The sequence below is a fragment of the Lepidochelys olivacea genome, assembly GCF_965140295.1.
Source record: "Lepidochelys olivacea isolate rLepOli2 genome assembly, chromosome: 14".
Lineage (NCBI taxonomy): Eukaryota > Metazoa > Chordata > Testudines > Cheloniidae > Lepidochelys > Lepidochelys olivacea.
Genome location: NC_140424.1, coordinates 30,714,863 through 30,732,169, shown reverse-complemented (window position 1 = coordinate 30,732,169; position 17,307 = coordinate 30,714,863). Strand labels below are relative to the sequence as shown.

The window sequence follows — 17,307 nt, the reverse complement described above, 5'->3', positions numbered from 1 at the left end:
GTTGGGGGTTGTTCAGTGTGGGGCCGCTGGAATCGGGGACACTCTCCTGAACTGGGACAACAAAGGGGTCAAAGGGCTCTCGGTTGACGCGGATGGACCATGCCGGAACTCTCAGTTCTAACCAAGGACTCTCTACGCTGTGTTCCAGACAGCTAATAAACCCTCCTGCTTTTACAACAGTGGCTGAGAGCCACATCAGTTTAAGGAAGTTGGGGGTACATTGCTCCCTTTGGGGGTACAAGTCTCCCTGATGTAAGGCGACTGTTGTCCACTTACTAAAACTCAGTGGGGGTGTTTGGGTTAGCTAGTTCCCAGTACCAAAAGGAAGGGGAAGGGTCAATGGGAAATCAGGTCCCTGAGACTGCCAGTCCCCAGGAACAATGGGGAGAGGCCAATGCGCCAGGTCAGCCTGATTGACAGGGCGGGCAGGTTAATCAGGGAGTCAGGAGGCCAGGGGGGTCCCATCCTCTGTGTGAGCCAGAATTGCCTGGGTCAGAGAGAGAGGGGCCGAGCTAAGGAGAAAGCAGGGGTCCAAGCTGAGCTGGGGAACAGGGTCATGCCAGGCAGGGGGGCCAGAAAAGCAGCCCAGGGAGCACGTCAGTGCTGGGAACAGAGCCAAGAAGCAGCCAGCCACAAACCCAAGGGAACAAAGTTTCCCTGGAAAATTGTGGAATGTAACTATCACTTGCCATTCATTCTCAACTCTGCCACATGCTTCTCTCCGGAATGGGGCCTCGGAGAGACAGCCCCATAGACATCTGGGGACAGGGAGAGACCCGGGTGCAGCGAAAATGGGGGTAGGATGGAGGGAGCTGGAGAAAAGTAGAGATACATAGGGGGGGTGTTATGTGTTGGGACAGGGACTGACCAACTCTCAGTACAGCTGGGGGGGGGTGCTGGGGTGCCATTTCAGATGGGGGGCAACTTTAACAGGTACTACTTAGGCATCTGAAAAATCTAGGGTTTTTTTTGCAGATAACTTGGAAATTAGCTGACAGGAGCACTGTATCTAATTCCTATGTAACTGTAACCCTTCTGCACGTCAGAGTTAGCAGCAACAAGGGCCAGGTTGAGTATCTAGGGGTTTCAATAATGCAATACAAAACCAGCTCGAGCCCCCACCCAGAGACCAGCTCGAGCCCCCACCCAGAGACCCGGGTGCCTCCAAGAGGCAATACTTCCCCTCTCGCAAGCACAGAGTCTGAGTGTAGCAAAAGCCTTTTAATAAAGGAGGGAAACAATGTGGCATTATGCTGGGGAAACACCACCCATGGGATTCATAACACAACCCATGAGCAAAAGACCCACCCCAAAGTAAATCTGGCAGGGTCCTTTTCCCCTCAGGGTCTTGAGCCGGTGAGAAACGTGCAACCCACGCCGGGCTCGCTGGGGGAGCTCCGGGACACTGGGGGGCAGGGGCTGGAACCCCCCCCCTCCAGAGCCCCCCCCGCCAGAACCCCGACTCATGGGCTGGGCATCGCTGTTTGGCGACCGCTCCCCCTAAGGGGCCCCCTCCCCCTCTTCGAGTTGGGGGGGGCCTCTGTCCCCCCTCTCCCCTCCCCTTCCCCCTCTCTGGGCTGGGGGGGTCCCCCATCCCTTCCCCCTCTCCAGGCTGGGGGGCGGGGGGGCCCTCTGTCCCTTGCCTCTAATTCCCAGGTTTCTGATGCTTGAGTTTTGCTGATGTCCACGTTCTGGAAGGGAAGGAGCTGTCCCTGCCCGGCAAGCCAGACCTCTCCCTGCATGAAGTCTCTGCTGTTTAACTGATTTCAGATTCCTGCCCCTGGTTGGAGCTGAATACACACTGCTGCGGGGTGGCAGGGGAGGACAGTCTCTCAGAGCCCCACAAGTCTTGTCCATCCCAGCGGCCTTTCAACCCTCTGGCTCTCTTTCTGTGCATGCTCAGTGTAGTCCAGGGGTCCTCAAACTGGGGGTCGTGAGGTTATTATGGGTCATGAGCTGTCAGCCTCCACCCCCAAACCCTGCTTCATCCCCAGCCATTATAACAGTGTTAAATATATTAAAGTGGTTTTTAATTTATAATGGGGGGTTGCACTCAGAGGCTTGCTGTGTGGAAGGGGCCACCAGGACAAAAGTTTGAGAACCACTGACATGGTTCAATTAATTTTTTTTTTTTTCGGAAAAATTGGGTGTTTGATTCAAGGCAACCTTTTGTGGAAAGTGTCGACTTAAATAAAAAACATTCACTATCTTCTTGGAAAAAACCAAAAAATTGTTCTGTTTTCAATCATTCTGGACTAATTTTTTCTGATTCTGGTAGAAGATTTTTGCGGGGTTGGCCATTTTTGTCAGAAGTTTTTCTTGTTCTAGCCCTCCTGGATGGGGAGAAAAGCTTGAAAAGGTGACCCCTAAAGGCTCCACCACCAGGAGATCAAGAACAGAACCCACAGTTGTTTTCAAAATCTCATCTTGTTTAAGCCAATCTCATGGTTTTGGGGGGCTCTGACTTGTGATTTTTGGTCACTGGGGGTTGGCCACATGGGCTAGAACCCGCTTGGCCAGGATCCAGATGTTAACCCCGGTGTAGAGGGCCCTGGCAGTGGCCCAAACCCAGCAGCTGTGGGGGACAGGAGAGAGATTTGATGTGTTCCCTGAGGTTCAAATTAGCAAGAGAAGCGGCCGGGGAGACGCATTCTAAACTGGGGGATCAGTGACATTCAGGACGAGGCAACATTGAAAATACTCCGCAGTGTTACAGTTACTTTGCTCTGACGCTCTCAGCCTTGGTGGAGCAGAGCCCCCGGCCCTTCCCTGAACACACCCACAGATACCCCTGCAATGGGGATCCAGAGCTAGGAGCGGGGCAGGAGGACCCCTGGGCACCAACTCCTCACCGCACTCTCCTCTCCCTGTTCTCTCTCTCTCTTTCCAGATCCAGCCAGCCGGAGCGGGGTGGAAGCTCCTCCCGCCCCACAGGGACCCCTTGCTGCAGCTGTCGTGAGTAAGTGTTGGGGAGCGAACCCCTCTCCCAGGCCGGGATCTCGGTGTCTGGGGTTGGGGGATTTGCTGGGGGGTGTCTCTGTTCTGCGCTCTCACAGCCCCGCTTTCCTCTCTCTGTTAAATCTCCTGGGGTGGGATCCACCTTCCACCCCTCCGCTGACCTGCCTGTGCCCCTCTCCTCTCTCTGCCAGGCCCCTGCCTTCGCTTGGAGCTCTCGCTGGGGAGGGGCTGCTGCTGCTGCTGCTGACTCTGCTCTGAGCTCTGCCTGAGGATGGGGGAGATGCACTCGACCCCTGGAGGGGTCAGGTACTGAAGGTAGAGAGCATCTTGCAGGGGTTCCTGTTTCAAACCGATCACTGCACCCAGGGCCTGCTGCACTGGGAGAGCCATCGAAGGCCTGATTCTGGGAGCTGTCTCCTCTGAGAATCGGCCCAGAGACACCTGGGAACTAGTTCAGGGTTTGAGATTGTCTAGCTCGGCATTTGTCCAACTGGGAGTCCTGACCCAAAAGGGAGTTGCAAGGCTATGGCGGGGGGAGGGGGGGTCAAGAGATCACAAAAATGTTCTCAGGGGAGGGGGGCAGGAGGGGAAGAGGGCTACAACAGCTGCCCTTCTCCAGCTGCGCAGCTCTGAGGGCAGTGCCCCGCCCGTAGCAGCCCAGAAGTAAGGGTGGCAATACCATGCGTATGTTTCTATGAGTCCGTACAGTAACTTGCTATGACTGTTTGGAGGTCGGGGGTTGTCATAGCCTGAAATACTTTCAAAGTGGGGCCAGCAAAAACAAAAGTTTGAGAAGCCCGGGTCTGGCTTATTCCGATACCTGTTGCTCCCAGCCTTCCCCGAGCTGGTTTTATAGAGCTGGTGAGGCTCTTCCTCCCCATCTAGTGTCCGATGATAGTAAAGCAAGAGGGAAAAAAGTGATCCAGGCAACTACAGACCCATTCATCTAAGCAAAAAGAAAAGGAGGACTTGTGGCACCTTAGAGACTAACCAATTTAGCTGAGCATAAGCTTTCGTGAGCTACAGCTCACTTCATCGGATGCATTCAGTGGAAAATACAGTGAGGAGATTTATATACACACAGAACGTGAAAAAATGGGTGTTATCATACACACTCACTTCAGATGAGCTATTACCAGCAAGAGAGTGGAGGGGGGGGAAAGAAAACCTTTTGTTGTGATAATCAAGGTGGGCCATTTCACTCTCACAAATCTCGGGAGACAGGCCAGTCCTTGACTACAGACAGCCCCCCAACCTGAAGCAAATACTCACCAGCAACCACACACCACACAACAAAAACACTAACCCAGGAACCTATCCTTGCAACAAAGCCCGTTGCCAACTGTGTCCACATATCTATTCAGGGGACACCATCATAGGGCCTAATCACATCAGCCACACTATCAGAGGCTCGTTCACCTGCACATCTACCAATGTGATATATGCCATCATGTGCCAGCAATGCCCCCTGCCATGTACATTGGCCAAACCGGACAGTCTCTACGTAAAAGAATAAATGGACACAAATCAGATGTCAAGAATGATAACGTTCATAAACCAGTCGGAGAACACTTCAATCTCTCTGGTCACTCGATCTCTGACCTAAAAGTTGCTATATTACAAGAAAAAGACTTCAAAAACAGACTCCAACGAGAGACTGCTGAATTGGAGTTAATTTGCAAACTGGATACAATTAATTTAGGCTTGAATAAAGACTGGGAATGGATGAGTCATTACACAAAGTAAAACTATTTCCCCATGTTTATTCCCCCACCCCCACCCCCACTGTTCCTCAGACGTTCTTGTTAACTGCTGGAAATGGCCCACCTTGATTATCACTACAAAAGGTTTTCTTCCCCCCCCCCTCTCCCCTTGCTGGTAATAGCTCATCTGAAGTGAGTGTGTATGATAACACCCATTTTTTCACGTTCTGTGTGTATATAAATCTCCTCACTGTATTTTCCACTGAATGGATCCGATGAAGTGAAGTGAAGTGCATCCAACTATACTCTTAGCCCAGCAGAAGAATCTGTCCTATCTCGGGGCCTCTCTTCTGCCCCTGCACTTATTCCCTTCACCTGGGGATAGGTTCAGTTGCGCTACTACCCCTTTCATGGCCATCTCACCCTGGGACAGCCTGAAACTGGAAACCTGTGCTCGAACAGGAACTCTTTGCTAGGAAAGGTGCTGAAGACACAATGGAAGAGGAAATCCTTTGGATTGGATTGAAATTATTCCAAAGGAAAGTGAATGAGAGAAAATGTCCAGGGTTACCCTCCTAGCGAAAGAAAAGAATTTAAGGTCAGAAAGGACCATTCTGTCCGTCTTCTGTGTAACCCAGGCCCTAGAACGTCACCGAGCGCTTCCTCCAGAAAACCTACGACATGGGACTGAGGCAGAGCACGTCTTCTGGAAAGACATCGACATGCATTAGAGCCAGCTGGTCAGAAACAATCTTTCTTCTGCAGTGACGTGAAGTTAAAGGACATGGAGACGAAGAAAACCTCGACTTGGGTTGTTGCTGGAGCTGAAGCAGAGAGGCCAGGACAAACATGGCTAGGGCCCAGGACTGACTATCAGCAGATCTGCCGTTTTCTATTCCTGGCTTTTTGACCATGAGCGAATCTCTTTGCTTCTCTGTGCCTCAGTTTCCATGACTATAAAATAAAGCTAATCAAGGTTCTGTTTTTTTCTCTCCTCTTTTTCAAGGCGGGACACTTAGATACATTTGGGGCCTGTCTACGCTACCAGTCTAGAATGTATTTGTAAGCTGATGACCCCCTCATGTTGTTCAGAAGCTATGGATGACACAAGCTCCTAAGGTTGTTCTGTGCTTAGCCCCTATGGCACAGCTGGGCCGGGCGGCCTTTTCTCACTGTGCTCTGTGGAGCAGGTTCTAGGCACTAGGGCTTTGTGCTGGGAGAGAAGCTGAGCCCTGATTAGGGGGTGGGGCTGCACTGACTAGGGGTCCTATAAAGGTAGCAGCCAGTCAGGCAGTGGCACAGGAGCTAGCAAACAGAGCTGTAAACAGGGGAGTTTGAAAGGGGAGTTTGTCTTGTGGTGCTTGTGTGGGGTTTGGTTTTGCTGTGGGTGGTGGTGTTTTGGTGTGGTTTGTGTTTCCCAGATTAACAGGATTTAAGTGGGAAGGCTATGACAGATTCAGAGGTGGCAGTGGGAGTGACCCATGTAGCAGATGACACAATGAAGATGACTGGATGTGGAAGCTGTGGTATGTACATGATCCTGGAGGGGGCACCTGGTAAGAGTTTTGTCTGCATGAAATGCTGCCTGATAGAGCTGATGGAGGAAAAGATCAGAGGTTTGGAGATGCAGGTGGAAAGTCTGGTAGAGTTTAGGAAGGGGTTTGAGCAGATTATGGAGCAAAGACATGAGGTATCTGAAGGGAAAAGCTCAGACTTGCAGATGGAAGCAGGACTAGGGAATTCTGAGGGGAGACTGGGTGAGGAAAGTGGTCAGTGGAAGCATGTGACTAAAAGAACTAGGCAGAGGAAAAGACGGGCTAGTGAAGGAGAAATAGAGCTTCAGAATAGGTTTGCAGAGTTGGAAAATGAAGAAGGGGCTCAGCAGGTAGTCACTGAAGGTGACAGGGCAAGGAAGAAGAGAAGAGCGGTTAGTCCTATAGGAAAAGGGGAAGAGTTAATGGAGATTACACCAAATATGAGCCCCAGGAGGATACAGGATGGGTTAAAAAGGATTACAAGGGAGAATGGGAATGGAAAGAACTTGCAGCCAGAGGGAACAGGGGATAGACTGGAGAATAGCACCGTCACTAGGAAAAGGCAGGTCTATGTGATTGGGGACTCTTTACTGAGAAGAATAGATAGGCCTGTAACCAGAGCTGATCCAGAAAATAGGAGGGTGTGCTGTCTTCCAGGTGCTAAGATACGGGATGTAGACCTGAGGTTGAAAAGGATTCTAAAGGGAGCGGGAAAGAATCCCCTAATTATCCTTCATGTGGGAACAAATGATACGGCTAGATTCTCGCTGGAAAGTATTAAGGGAGACTATGCTAGGCAGGGGAGGACGCTTAAGGAAATTGAGGCTCAGGTGATCTTTAGTGGGATTCTGCCTGTTCCTAGAGAAGGGCAACAAAGGTGTGACAAGATTATGACTATCAATAGATGGCTTAGGCAGTGGTGCTATAAGGAGGGCTTTGGGATGTATGGCCATTGGGAGGCATTCATGGATAGAGGACAGTTCTCTCGGGATGGACTTCATCTGAGTAGGGAAGGAAATAGACTTCTAGGATGGAGGCTGGCACAACTGATTAAGAGAGCTTTAAACTAGGAATTTGGGGGAGATGGTTGGGAGATGTCCAGGTAATCTCCACGCCAGAATTTAGCATAGAGTGGAAAGAAAATGAAGTAAGAGTGGATACAGCTGTAGGTAGGAGGAAGGGCAGTGTAGATACAAGTCTAATAGGTTATACTGGTAGTAAAATAACCGTGCCTAATAGGGTACAGAATGTGAGTGAGGCCAAACAGCAAAAATTAAGATGTTTGTACACTAATGCAAGGAGCCTAGGTAACAAAATGGAGGAACTAGAGTTACTGGTGCAGGAAGTGAAACCAGATATTATAGGTATAACAGAGACCTGGTGGAATAGTAGTCATGACTGGGCTACAGGTATTGAAGGGTATGTGCTTCTTAGGAAAGACCGAAATAAAGGTAAAGGTGGTGGAGTAGCACTGTATATCAATGATGAGATAGAATGTAAAGAAATAAGAAGCGATGAAATGGATATGACTGAGTCTGTCTGGGCAACAATTAAATTGGGGAAGAAAACTATTAGAGCCTCCCCTGGGATAGTGCTTGGGGTGTGCTATAGGCCGCCGGGATCTAATTTGGATATGGATAGAGCCCTTTTTAATGTTTTTAATAAAGTAAATACTAATGGAAACTGTGTGATCATGGGAGACTTTAACTTCCCAGATATAGACTGGAGGACGAGTGCTAGTAATAATAATAGGGCTCAGATTTTCCTAGATGCGATAGCTGATGGATTCCTTCAGCAAGTAGTTGCTGAACCGACTAGAGGGGATGCCATTTTAGATTTGGTCTTGGTGAGTAATGAGGACCTCATAGAGGAAATGGTTGTAGGGGATAATCTTGGCTCAAGTGATCATGAGCTAATTCAGTTCAAATTGAATGGAAGGATTAACAAAAATAAATCTGCAACTAGGGTTTTTGATTTCAAAAGGGCTGACTTTCAAAAATTAAGGAAATTAGTTAGGAAAGTGGATTGGACTGAAGAATTTATGGGTTTAAAGGTAGAGGAGGCCTGGGATTATTTTAAATTAAAGCTGCAGAAGCTATCGGAAGCCTGCATCCCAAGAAAGGGGAAAAAATTCATAGGCAGGAGTTGTAGACCAAGCTGGATGAGCAAGCATCTTAGAGAGGTAATTAAGAAAAAGCAGAAAGCATATAGGGAGTGGAAGAAGGGAGGGATCAGTAAGGAAAGCTACCTTATTGAGGTCAGAATATGTAGGGATAAAGTGAGACAGGCTAAAAGTCAAGTAGAGTTGGACCTTGCAAAGGGAATTAAAACCAATAGTAAAAGGTTCTATAGTCATATAAATAGGAAGAAAACAAAGAAAGAAGAAGTGGGACCGCTAAAAACTGAGGATGGAGTGGAGGTCAAGGATAATCTAGGCATGGCCCAATATCTAAACAAATACTTTGCCTCAGTCTTTAATAAGACTAAAGAGGATCTTAGGGATAATGGTAGCATGATAAATGGGAATGAGGATATGGAGGTAGACATCACCATATCTGAGGTAGAAGCAAAACTCAAACAGCTTAATGGGACTAAATCGGGGGGCCCAGATAATCTTCATCCAAGAATATTAAAAGAATTGGCACAAGAAATTGCAAGCCCATTAGCAAGAATTTTTAATGAATCTGTAAACTCAGGGGTTGTACCGTATGATTGGAGAATTGCTAACATAGTTCCTATTTTTAAGAAAGGGAAAAAAAGTGATCCAAGTAATTATAGGCCTGTTAGTTTGACATCTGTAGTATGCAAGGTCTTGGAAAAAATTTTGAAGGAGAAGGTAGTTAAGGACATTGAAGTCAATGGTAAATGGGACAAAATACAACATGGTTTTACAAAAGGTAGATCGTGCCAAACCAACCTGATCTCCTTCTTTGAGAGAGTAACAGATTTTTTTAGATAAAGGAAACGCAGTGGATCTAATTTACTTAGATTTTAGTAAGGCGTTTGATACTGTGCCACATGGGGAATTATTAGTTAAATTGGATAAGATGGGCATCAATAGGAAAATTGAAAGGTGGATTGGTTAAAGGGGAGACTACAACGGGTCCTACTGAAAGGTGAACTGTCAAGTTGGAGGGAGGTTACCAGTGGAGTTCCTCAAGGATCAGTTTTGGGACCAATCTTATTTAATCTTTTTATTACTGACCTGGGCAGAAAAAGTGGGAGTGTGCTAATAAAGTTTGCAGATGATACAAAGCTGGGAGGTATTGCTAATTTAGAGAAGGACAGGGATACCCTACAGGAGGATCTGGATGACCTTGTAAACTGGAGAAATAGGAATAGGATGAAATTTAATAGTGAGAAGTGTAAGGTCATGCATTTAGGGATTAATAACAAGAATTTTAGTTATAAGCTAGGGACGCATCAACTAGAAGTAACGGAGGAGGAAAAGGACCTTGGAGTATTGGTTGATCATAGGATGACTATGAGCTGCCAATGTGATATGGCTGTGAAAAAAGCTAATGTCATCTTGGGATGCATCAGGAGAGGTATTTCCAGTAGGGATAAGGAGGTTTTAGTACCGTTATATAAGGCACTGGTGAGACCTCACCTGGAATACTGTGTGCAGTTCTGGTCTCCCATGTTTAAGAAGGATGAATTCAAACTGGAACAGGTACAGAGAAGGGCTACTAGGATGATCCGAGGAATGGAAAACTTGTCTTATGAAAGGAGACTCAGGGAGCTTGGCTTGTTTAGCCTAACTAAAAGAAGGTTGAGGGGAGATATGATTGCTCTCTATAAATATATCAGAGGGATAAATACCAGAGAGGGAGAGGAATTATTTAAACTCAGTACCAATGTGGACACAAGAACAAATGGATATAAACTGGCCACTAGGAAATTTAGATTAGAAATTAGACGAAGGTTTCTAACCATCAGAGGAGTGAAGTTTTGGAATAGCCTTCCGAGGGAAGTAGTGGGGGCAAAATATCTATCTTGCTTTAAGATTAAACTCGATAAGTTTATGGAGGAGATGGTATGATGGGATAACATGGTTTTGGTAATTAAATATTCATGGTAAATAGGCCCAATGGCCTGTGACGGGTTTTTAGATGGGGTAAGATCCAAGTTACCCGGGAAAGAATTTTCTGTAGTATCTGGCTGATGAATCTTGCCCATATGCTCAGGGTTTAGCTGATCGCCATATTTGGGGTCGGGAAGGAATTTTCCTCCAGGGCAGATTGGAAGGCCCTGGAGGTTTTTCGCCTTCCTCTGTAGCATGGGGCACAGGTCACTTGCTGGAGGATTCTCTGCTCCTTGAGGTCTTCAAACTACAATTTGAGGACTTCAATAGCACAGATATAGGTGTGAGGTCTTTTTTAGGAGTGGTGGGTGAAATTCTGTGGCCTGCATTGTGCAGGAGGTCAGACTAGATGATCATAATGGTCCCTTCTGACCTAAATATCTATGAATCTATGATATGAAGAGGCTCTCAAGGACTAATTCTTGAAAATCAATATCAATGAACTGCAACCCAAATAAAAAATCACTGCTGCTAACATTGGTGGGTGATAAAATAGTAGCAGAGTGGTAACTAATGATGAGGACAGGGCAGTGACACAGAGAAATCGGATCCCTTGATAAGCTGGACCCATTCAAAGAAAACAAGTTTGAAAATAACCAAAGGAAGGGTCCTATAGCTAGCAACAAAGCATGCAGGCCACACCTACAGAGTGGGGAAGTGTATCCAGGAAAGCACTGACTGTGCAGAGGATTTCGGGGCCATGCTAGGCAAGCCATTCAACATGAGCACCCAGGGGGATGCTGTGGTGAACGGGGCTAAAGCCATCATTAGATGTATGAAAAGAGCAGTGAGGTGCAGAGGGAGGTGACACACCATGAGGAAGACTGATCATGGAATCCTGCATCCAGTTTTGGCGTCCACCTTTGAAAAAAGATTTTGAAATATTGGAGATGGGGCAGCAAAAAGCAACGAAACGTTTTGAGGGCTGGAGAAAAATGCCTGCGAATGAGCGATTGAAAGAGCTCAGCCTGTTTAGATGATAAAAAAGATCGGGAGGTGACGTCATTGAAGTGTTGAAGTGACTTCATGGAGAGAAAATATCGGGTATTAAAGGGCTCATTAATCTAGCAGAGAAAAGCATAACAAGACCCAGTGGCTGGAAACTCAAAAGAGACCAATTCGTATTCGAAAGAGGGCACACATATTCAACCGTGAGGATGAATCACCAAAGGAACAATGTAGAAAGGGAAGTGGTGAGAATTCCCCACTTCTTGATGTCTTCTAATGAAGACTAGATGCCTTTCTGGAACGTGTGTAGTCAAAAACTAGCTCCTATGCTCTACAGAAAGCATGTGATATGCAGGGGGTCGGATGACATGCTCGAATTGTCTCTTCTGTCCATGAAGTCTCACCAATTGGACAGCATTGATGAGACTGATGTTGGAATGTTGAATGCAGTTCTTGTGTCCACATTTTGAATATTATGTTAAAACAATTTGAGAGGGTGCAGAAACGATTCATAACTGAGTGATGGGGATGATGCCCTATAATGAGACATTGAAAAACCTCAATCTGTTTAGTATATACAAGAGAAGAATGAGAAGTGAGTTGCTTGATGAAACCCAGAATTAATGAAAAAATGAGCGTAGCATGGGGAGAAGCCTCTGATGTTTTACTGTGTTTGGCTTGAGCCCATAATGAATGCTCATTGAGAGGGGTGATCCAGGGGAAGCAGCTCAAACATCCAATGTAGCTGGACAGGGGCAGGACATCAGCACTGCAGGGGAGGGGTAGGTGTGGCAGTGACATCACAAGGGCCTTTGGCAGGACCTCAGCCTATTGGACAAAGGTGGTGGGGAGGCGATGACCTCACAGAGAGATCTTGACATCAGCCAGGCAGGACAGGGGTGGAGGACAGGGGCAACCTCGGAGATCCCTGTGGCTTTGCTTCAGCACGTCTCCTTCTCGAGGTCTCTCCTGGAGGACTGAGAGAGCATTCACTTTCACATTCGTGAGCGCAAGGAGGACCCTCTTCGGAGTTTTCTCCTTTTCTTTTAGTGGTTTTTCTTGAAAAGAGACGTCCCTGTAGAGAAGGTAAGAGCCTCGGAGAGGTTTGGAACCTGTTCAGTCTGATCCATGAGGTGCCGGCTGATTTTTAGGAATGGAAAACACTAGATTGTGGGGGCAGCATTTTATTTCCGACCTAGGACTTTGTCCCTTAGAATTACTGGGGACATTGGGGTTTCTCCTTTTTGTTTTCCCTTTCCTGTCTCTCCCTCCTTTCTCGTCTTCTCTTGCATCTTTGTCCTTTTCCCCTGTTTTCCTTTCACCACCAGGACCTGTCTGTGCGTCTGGAGTTGGGGACCGGGGGGGGGGGGGGGAAGGTTGCACTCCAACTCTCATTGCGGGAGGCCCTCCCAAAGACATGTGGCTGGAATGGTGCTCTAAGAGTGACTCCCTCCGGTGGTGATCGGGACATGTGGTGAGAACTCTCAGCTTTCTGCTTCTCAGAGTCTCAATGCTGATTGGGGGAGCTTGGGGCTATTGTGAGGGAGGAGGCTCAGGTCCTTGTGACCCTCTTTTAAGACCAAGGAAATAGGCCGTAACCAAATATGTTTTTGATTGCTCTTGCTGCTTTTCTCCATTCATTGTCTTTGAGTAATTCACGATTCTCTCTCTAATGGGCTAGTTCTTCTAAAATACTTACTAAATAATTAGGTTTTAATAAAGTCAAATGCAACCCCATACCTCCAGTAACAAAGGAGTCAGGCGGCACCCTACAGAATTGGGGACAATCCGCTGGAAAGCATTGACCCTGAAAAGGATTTTGGGGCCATAGTGGATGAGCTGCTCAACATGAGCTGTCAATGTGAAACTGTGTTAAAAAAGGTTAAAGCCATTCTTGGCTGGATAGAGTAGTGAGGATGGAAAGGGAAGTGAAAGAGCATTGGTGAGACTGATGTTGGAACGTTGAATCCAGTTCTTGTGTCCACATTTTGAATATTATGTTAAAACAATTGGAGAGGGTGCAGAAAAGATTCATAACTGAGTGATGGGGATGATGCTCTATAATGAGACATTGAAAAACCTCAATCTGTTTAGTATATACAAGAGAAGAATGAGAAGTGAGTTGCTTGACTTCATGGAGAGAAAATGTTGAGTATAAAAGGGCTCTTTTATGTCGCAGAGAAAGGCATGACAAGACCCCATGGATGGAAGCAGAAATCAGAAAAAGTATAATGACAATAAGACCCAGATTTGTAAGAGGGTGGTTCGTCATTGGCACAAAGAACCAAGAGAAATGATGGCTTCTCCATCTCTTGATCTCTTTGAATAAAGACGAGATGCCTTTCTGGAAAAGGTTTGAGTAAAAGAAAAGCCCAGCTCTTCTGACATACAGGAAGCCTTAGGATACGCAGGGGATCAGATTAAATGCTCGAACGGTTCCTTCTGGCCATAAAGTCGACTAACTTGTGAAACCTAATTGTGGCCTGGGGAAGAACCTCTGTGTTCTACTGTGTAGTCGGTGTCACCCCACAAAGAAGTGTCATTGAGTGGGGTGATCCAGGGGAAGCAGCTCAAACATCCAATGTAGCTAGACGGGGCAGGACATCAGCACTGCAGGGGAGGGGTGGGTGTGGCAGTGACATCACAAGGGCCTTTGGCAGGACCTCAGCCTATTGGACAAAGGTGGTGGGGAGGCGATGACCTCACAGAGAGATCTTAACATCAGCCAGGCAGGACAGGAGCGCAGGACAGGGGCAACCTCGGAGATCCCTGTGGCTTTGCTTCAGCACGTCTCCTTCTCGAGGTCTCTCCTGGAGGACTGAGAGAGCATTCACTTGCACGTACGTGAGCGCAAGGAGGACCCTCTTCGGAGTTTTCTCCTTTTCTTTTAGTGGTTTTTCTTGAAAAGAGACGTCCCTGTAGAGAAGGTAAGAGACTCGGAGAGGTTTGGAACCTGTTCAGTCTGATCCATCAGGTGCTGGCTGAATTTTAGGAAAGTAAAACATTAGATTGTGGGGGCAGTATTTTATTTCCGACCTAGGACTTTGTCCCTTAGAATTACTGGGGACATTGGGGTTTCTCCTTTTTGTTTTCCCTTTTCCTCTGTCCCTCCTACCTTTCTCTTCTTGCTTCCTTTTCCTCTGCTCTCCTCCCACCACCAGGAGCTCTGTGGGTGGAGCGGGGGCCGGGGCCGGGGGGGGGGGGTTGTGGGAGGCCCTCACAGAGAGGTGAGACTGGACTAGTGCTCCAAGAGTGATCCCCTCGGTGGTGACCAGGGCCATTCTTTGGGCTATTTGATGAGAACCCTTAGCCTCCCACCCCTCAAAGTCCCAACCTTGATTGGCTGAGGAGGGGGCTATTGACAGGGAGGAAACTCTGGTCTTTGTTGTTCTCTTTTATGATCAAGCAAATAAGTCACAACCAGTTATCTGTTTGACTAATGTTGACGCTGCTCTCCATTCATTGTCTCGGAGCAGTTCATGATCCTCTCGAACATTCCAATTCTTCTGAAATAATTGCTGAATAATTACTATGAACAATTGTTGGTCTGTAGCTCATTTGAGAGCAACTCTGCTACTGACTGGCTGCATCAGCTAAGACAAGTCACTGTTCCTTTCTCAGCCTTCGTTTCTCCTTCTGTCAAGTACGAATAACAATCCTCTCCCACCTGCCTCGCCATGGGTGGATGCTGGGGATCCACTGAAGAGTGTCACTCGGAGCAGTGCAGACTAGGGGGTGTCCTATCACACCGAGCCATAGCAGATTATGACCTAATATTCAATCTCATTTGTATTTTATTGTTTTGAAATTGTGAAGAGCAGCAACTACTTAGCTCAGACTGAAGCATCTCATCTAATTTTCTAGAGCATAGTGTCTCCCCTTTGTGTACGATGAGACAGTTTAATGCACTGTGACGGACAGGAGATGCTCTTGTTTTGCAAACAAATATTTTTGCAAAGAATTTTCATCCTACTTGTTACGATTTCAAGAAACAAAGTGGTTTCGTCTGAATGGATTTTCTGACAGAAAACGGTTTCCATGCAAATGTTCACACCTGATTTCCTGGGCTTTATCCCTGCCTCCGGGGGGGTTGTTGTCTGTTAGTTAGCACAGAAGTCAGGACTGTTGTCTTCTCTTTCTGGCTCCGTCACCGCTTTGCTGTGTGACACCTTGGATAGGTCCAATGGGAACAGGGTCAATTCTCTAACTCCAGGCAGCAGTGAGCCTGGGTGAGATAAGGGATGTTAAGGCCGTCTGCGAAGGAGAAAGGGATGTTTCCTGGTGCTGAATGTCAAGAACTCTAAACTTTGCTAAAATGGCTAGTCTCGAGAAACAAGAACTAGTTGGGGCCAAACTTTAACCATTGTCTTTTTTAAAGCCCATTCAGGAATGTGAGTCCCAGAGAGCCATGGAGAGGGGGAGCAACTTGCCCAAAGTCCCACAGATCAAGAAGCAGCAATGGAAGCAGGAGTGACCCTCCCTCTCAAAGGCAGGGGGACCAGCCATTAGGGCCTGGTTGCAATTGCCAGCTGTGGGAGGGAGTGTGCGGCAGTGGTTAGTGAAGGGGTCCATCCATGGCTCTGACACTCAGTGTGACCCTGAGCTGGTAGCTGAGGCCCGTTTGCCGTCAGTCGGGTTGGGGTCCCATCGCTCCAGCCCAGCGGGGTTGGGAGGCTCCAGGAAGGTGTGTAAAGTGCTGGGATGTCAGGATCCTGGAGGCGCTGTCACCTCCGCCCTAGGGCAGTGTTCTGCACCCCCTGCTGCTGGCTGAGTTTCTCCGTCCCTTGGCAATAAGACAGACTCTTGTTTTCACAGCCAGTCGATCGCCCTCGTGTCATCACCCTGCCTGCTGGCTGGGCAGGGTAACTCCTGAGGTCACCACCCTCTCCAGCCTCCCTTGGGCTTGGAGAGTGAGGAGGAGGGCAAGGGACGTCTGCTGACCCTGAACATCCGCCATCCATCATACCATCACTGAGAGCAAGTGAGTGGCATTCGGGTTCCTCGGTGTCTTCCCCTGTCTATCTGAGGAGAGAAGAAACAGGGGGAGAGACTATCTCCAAAGGGGGATTTCATTTGCAAACAGCCCCCAAGAGCCCCTCACTCTTAGACCGGGCAGGGGCTTCTCCAGAGCCGTCTCCAGTGTGTTTGGAAAGGTTCCAGCAATGGGGCTCCCAGCCCTTCCCTTGTGGGACACTGTTCCCCAGGCTGAGAGTCTCTGAGCTGGGCCAGACCCTGTGAGCTGCTGAGCATGGAAATCAATGGGGAACGAGGAGGGCCCTGGTCTTCCTGTGCTTAGGGTCTTTGTGACTTTGACGTGGAGAATGGTTTCGCAGGAGAAGTCGGGGCTCCTGGGTTCTGTTCCTTCTCTAGCCTGGGCGGGAGAGTGGCCTGGGATGACAGGAGGGGGCTGCTTGTCCAGAGTAACCGATGGTCTTTGGGACTGACCCCCTTGCTGGAAAAGGATGAGACTTCCTGGATATTGCAGCAGCCGGGATTACGAGGGGGAACGTTGGGAGCAGATCATGCAATGAACTCCTGCCCGTGTGTGTAGATGGCACTCCCTGCACTCCTGTGGGGGCAGAGGGGGCTGCTGTGATTGGAGCAGGGAGGAGGAGGGACGGAAAAGGCCCAGGAGTGAAAGGCTGCCTTGAGCCCAGACTCACCCCTGCTCCCCGCTCGGTTCCAGGATGGCCAGGCTCCTGCGGATGTTGCGGAGGAAGGCTCTGCAGGTGGCCCCAGAGCCTGAGGGAAGCAGCTGCCACCTTCCCAAGGGGCAGAGCAAGCCCTGCGTCCCCGCTGGCGGGGAAGCAGCTCCCGTCCAGGCCAGACGGCGGAAGTGCCCGGCCTTCTGGAAAAGGACCCCGGCTCCCGGCGCAGGCGCCGAGCTGGGAGAGGCCCCGACCAGGCCCCAGTGGAGCTGGCCCAGGCTGCGGTTTGGCAGACAGGACCCAGCCCAGGAGGGGCGCCGGGCAGGGTGGCTCTGGGGCTTGTTGTGTGGGCAGCAGCGGCCCCAGGAGCCCAGCCCTCCTTCCCATCAGGAGGCCTCTCCCTGCCCGCTCTCTGAGGACCTTCCAGCCCC

At 48.7% G+C, this 17,307-nt stretch overlaps 1 protein-coding gene across 1 annotated transcript in view; it reads left to right on the top strand.

Moving 5' to 3' along the window:
* The window catches only part of LOC311530265 (uncharacterized protein), a gene marked incomplete at its 3' end in the record, with an annotated part of 506,005 nt that overhangs the window by 26,319 nt on the left and 462,379 nt on the right, over nucleotides 1-17,307 (top strand). The window lies entirely within an intron of this gene.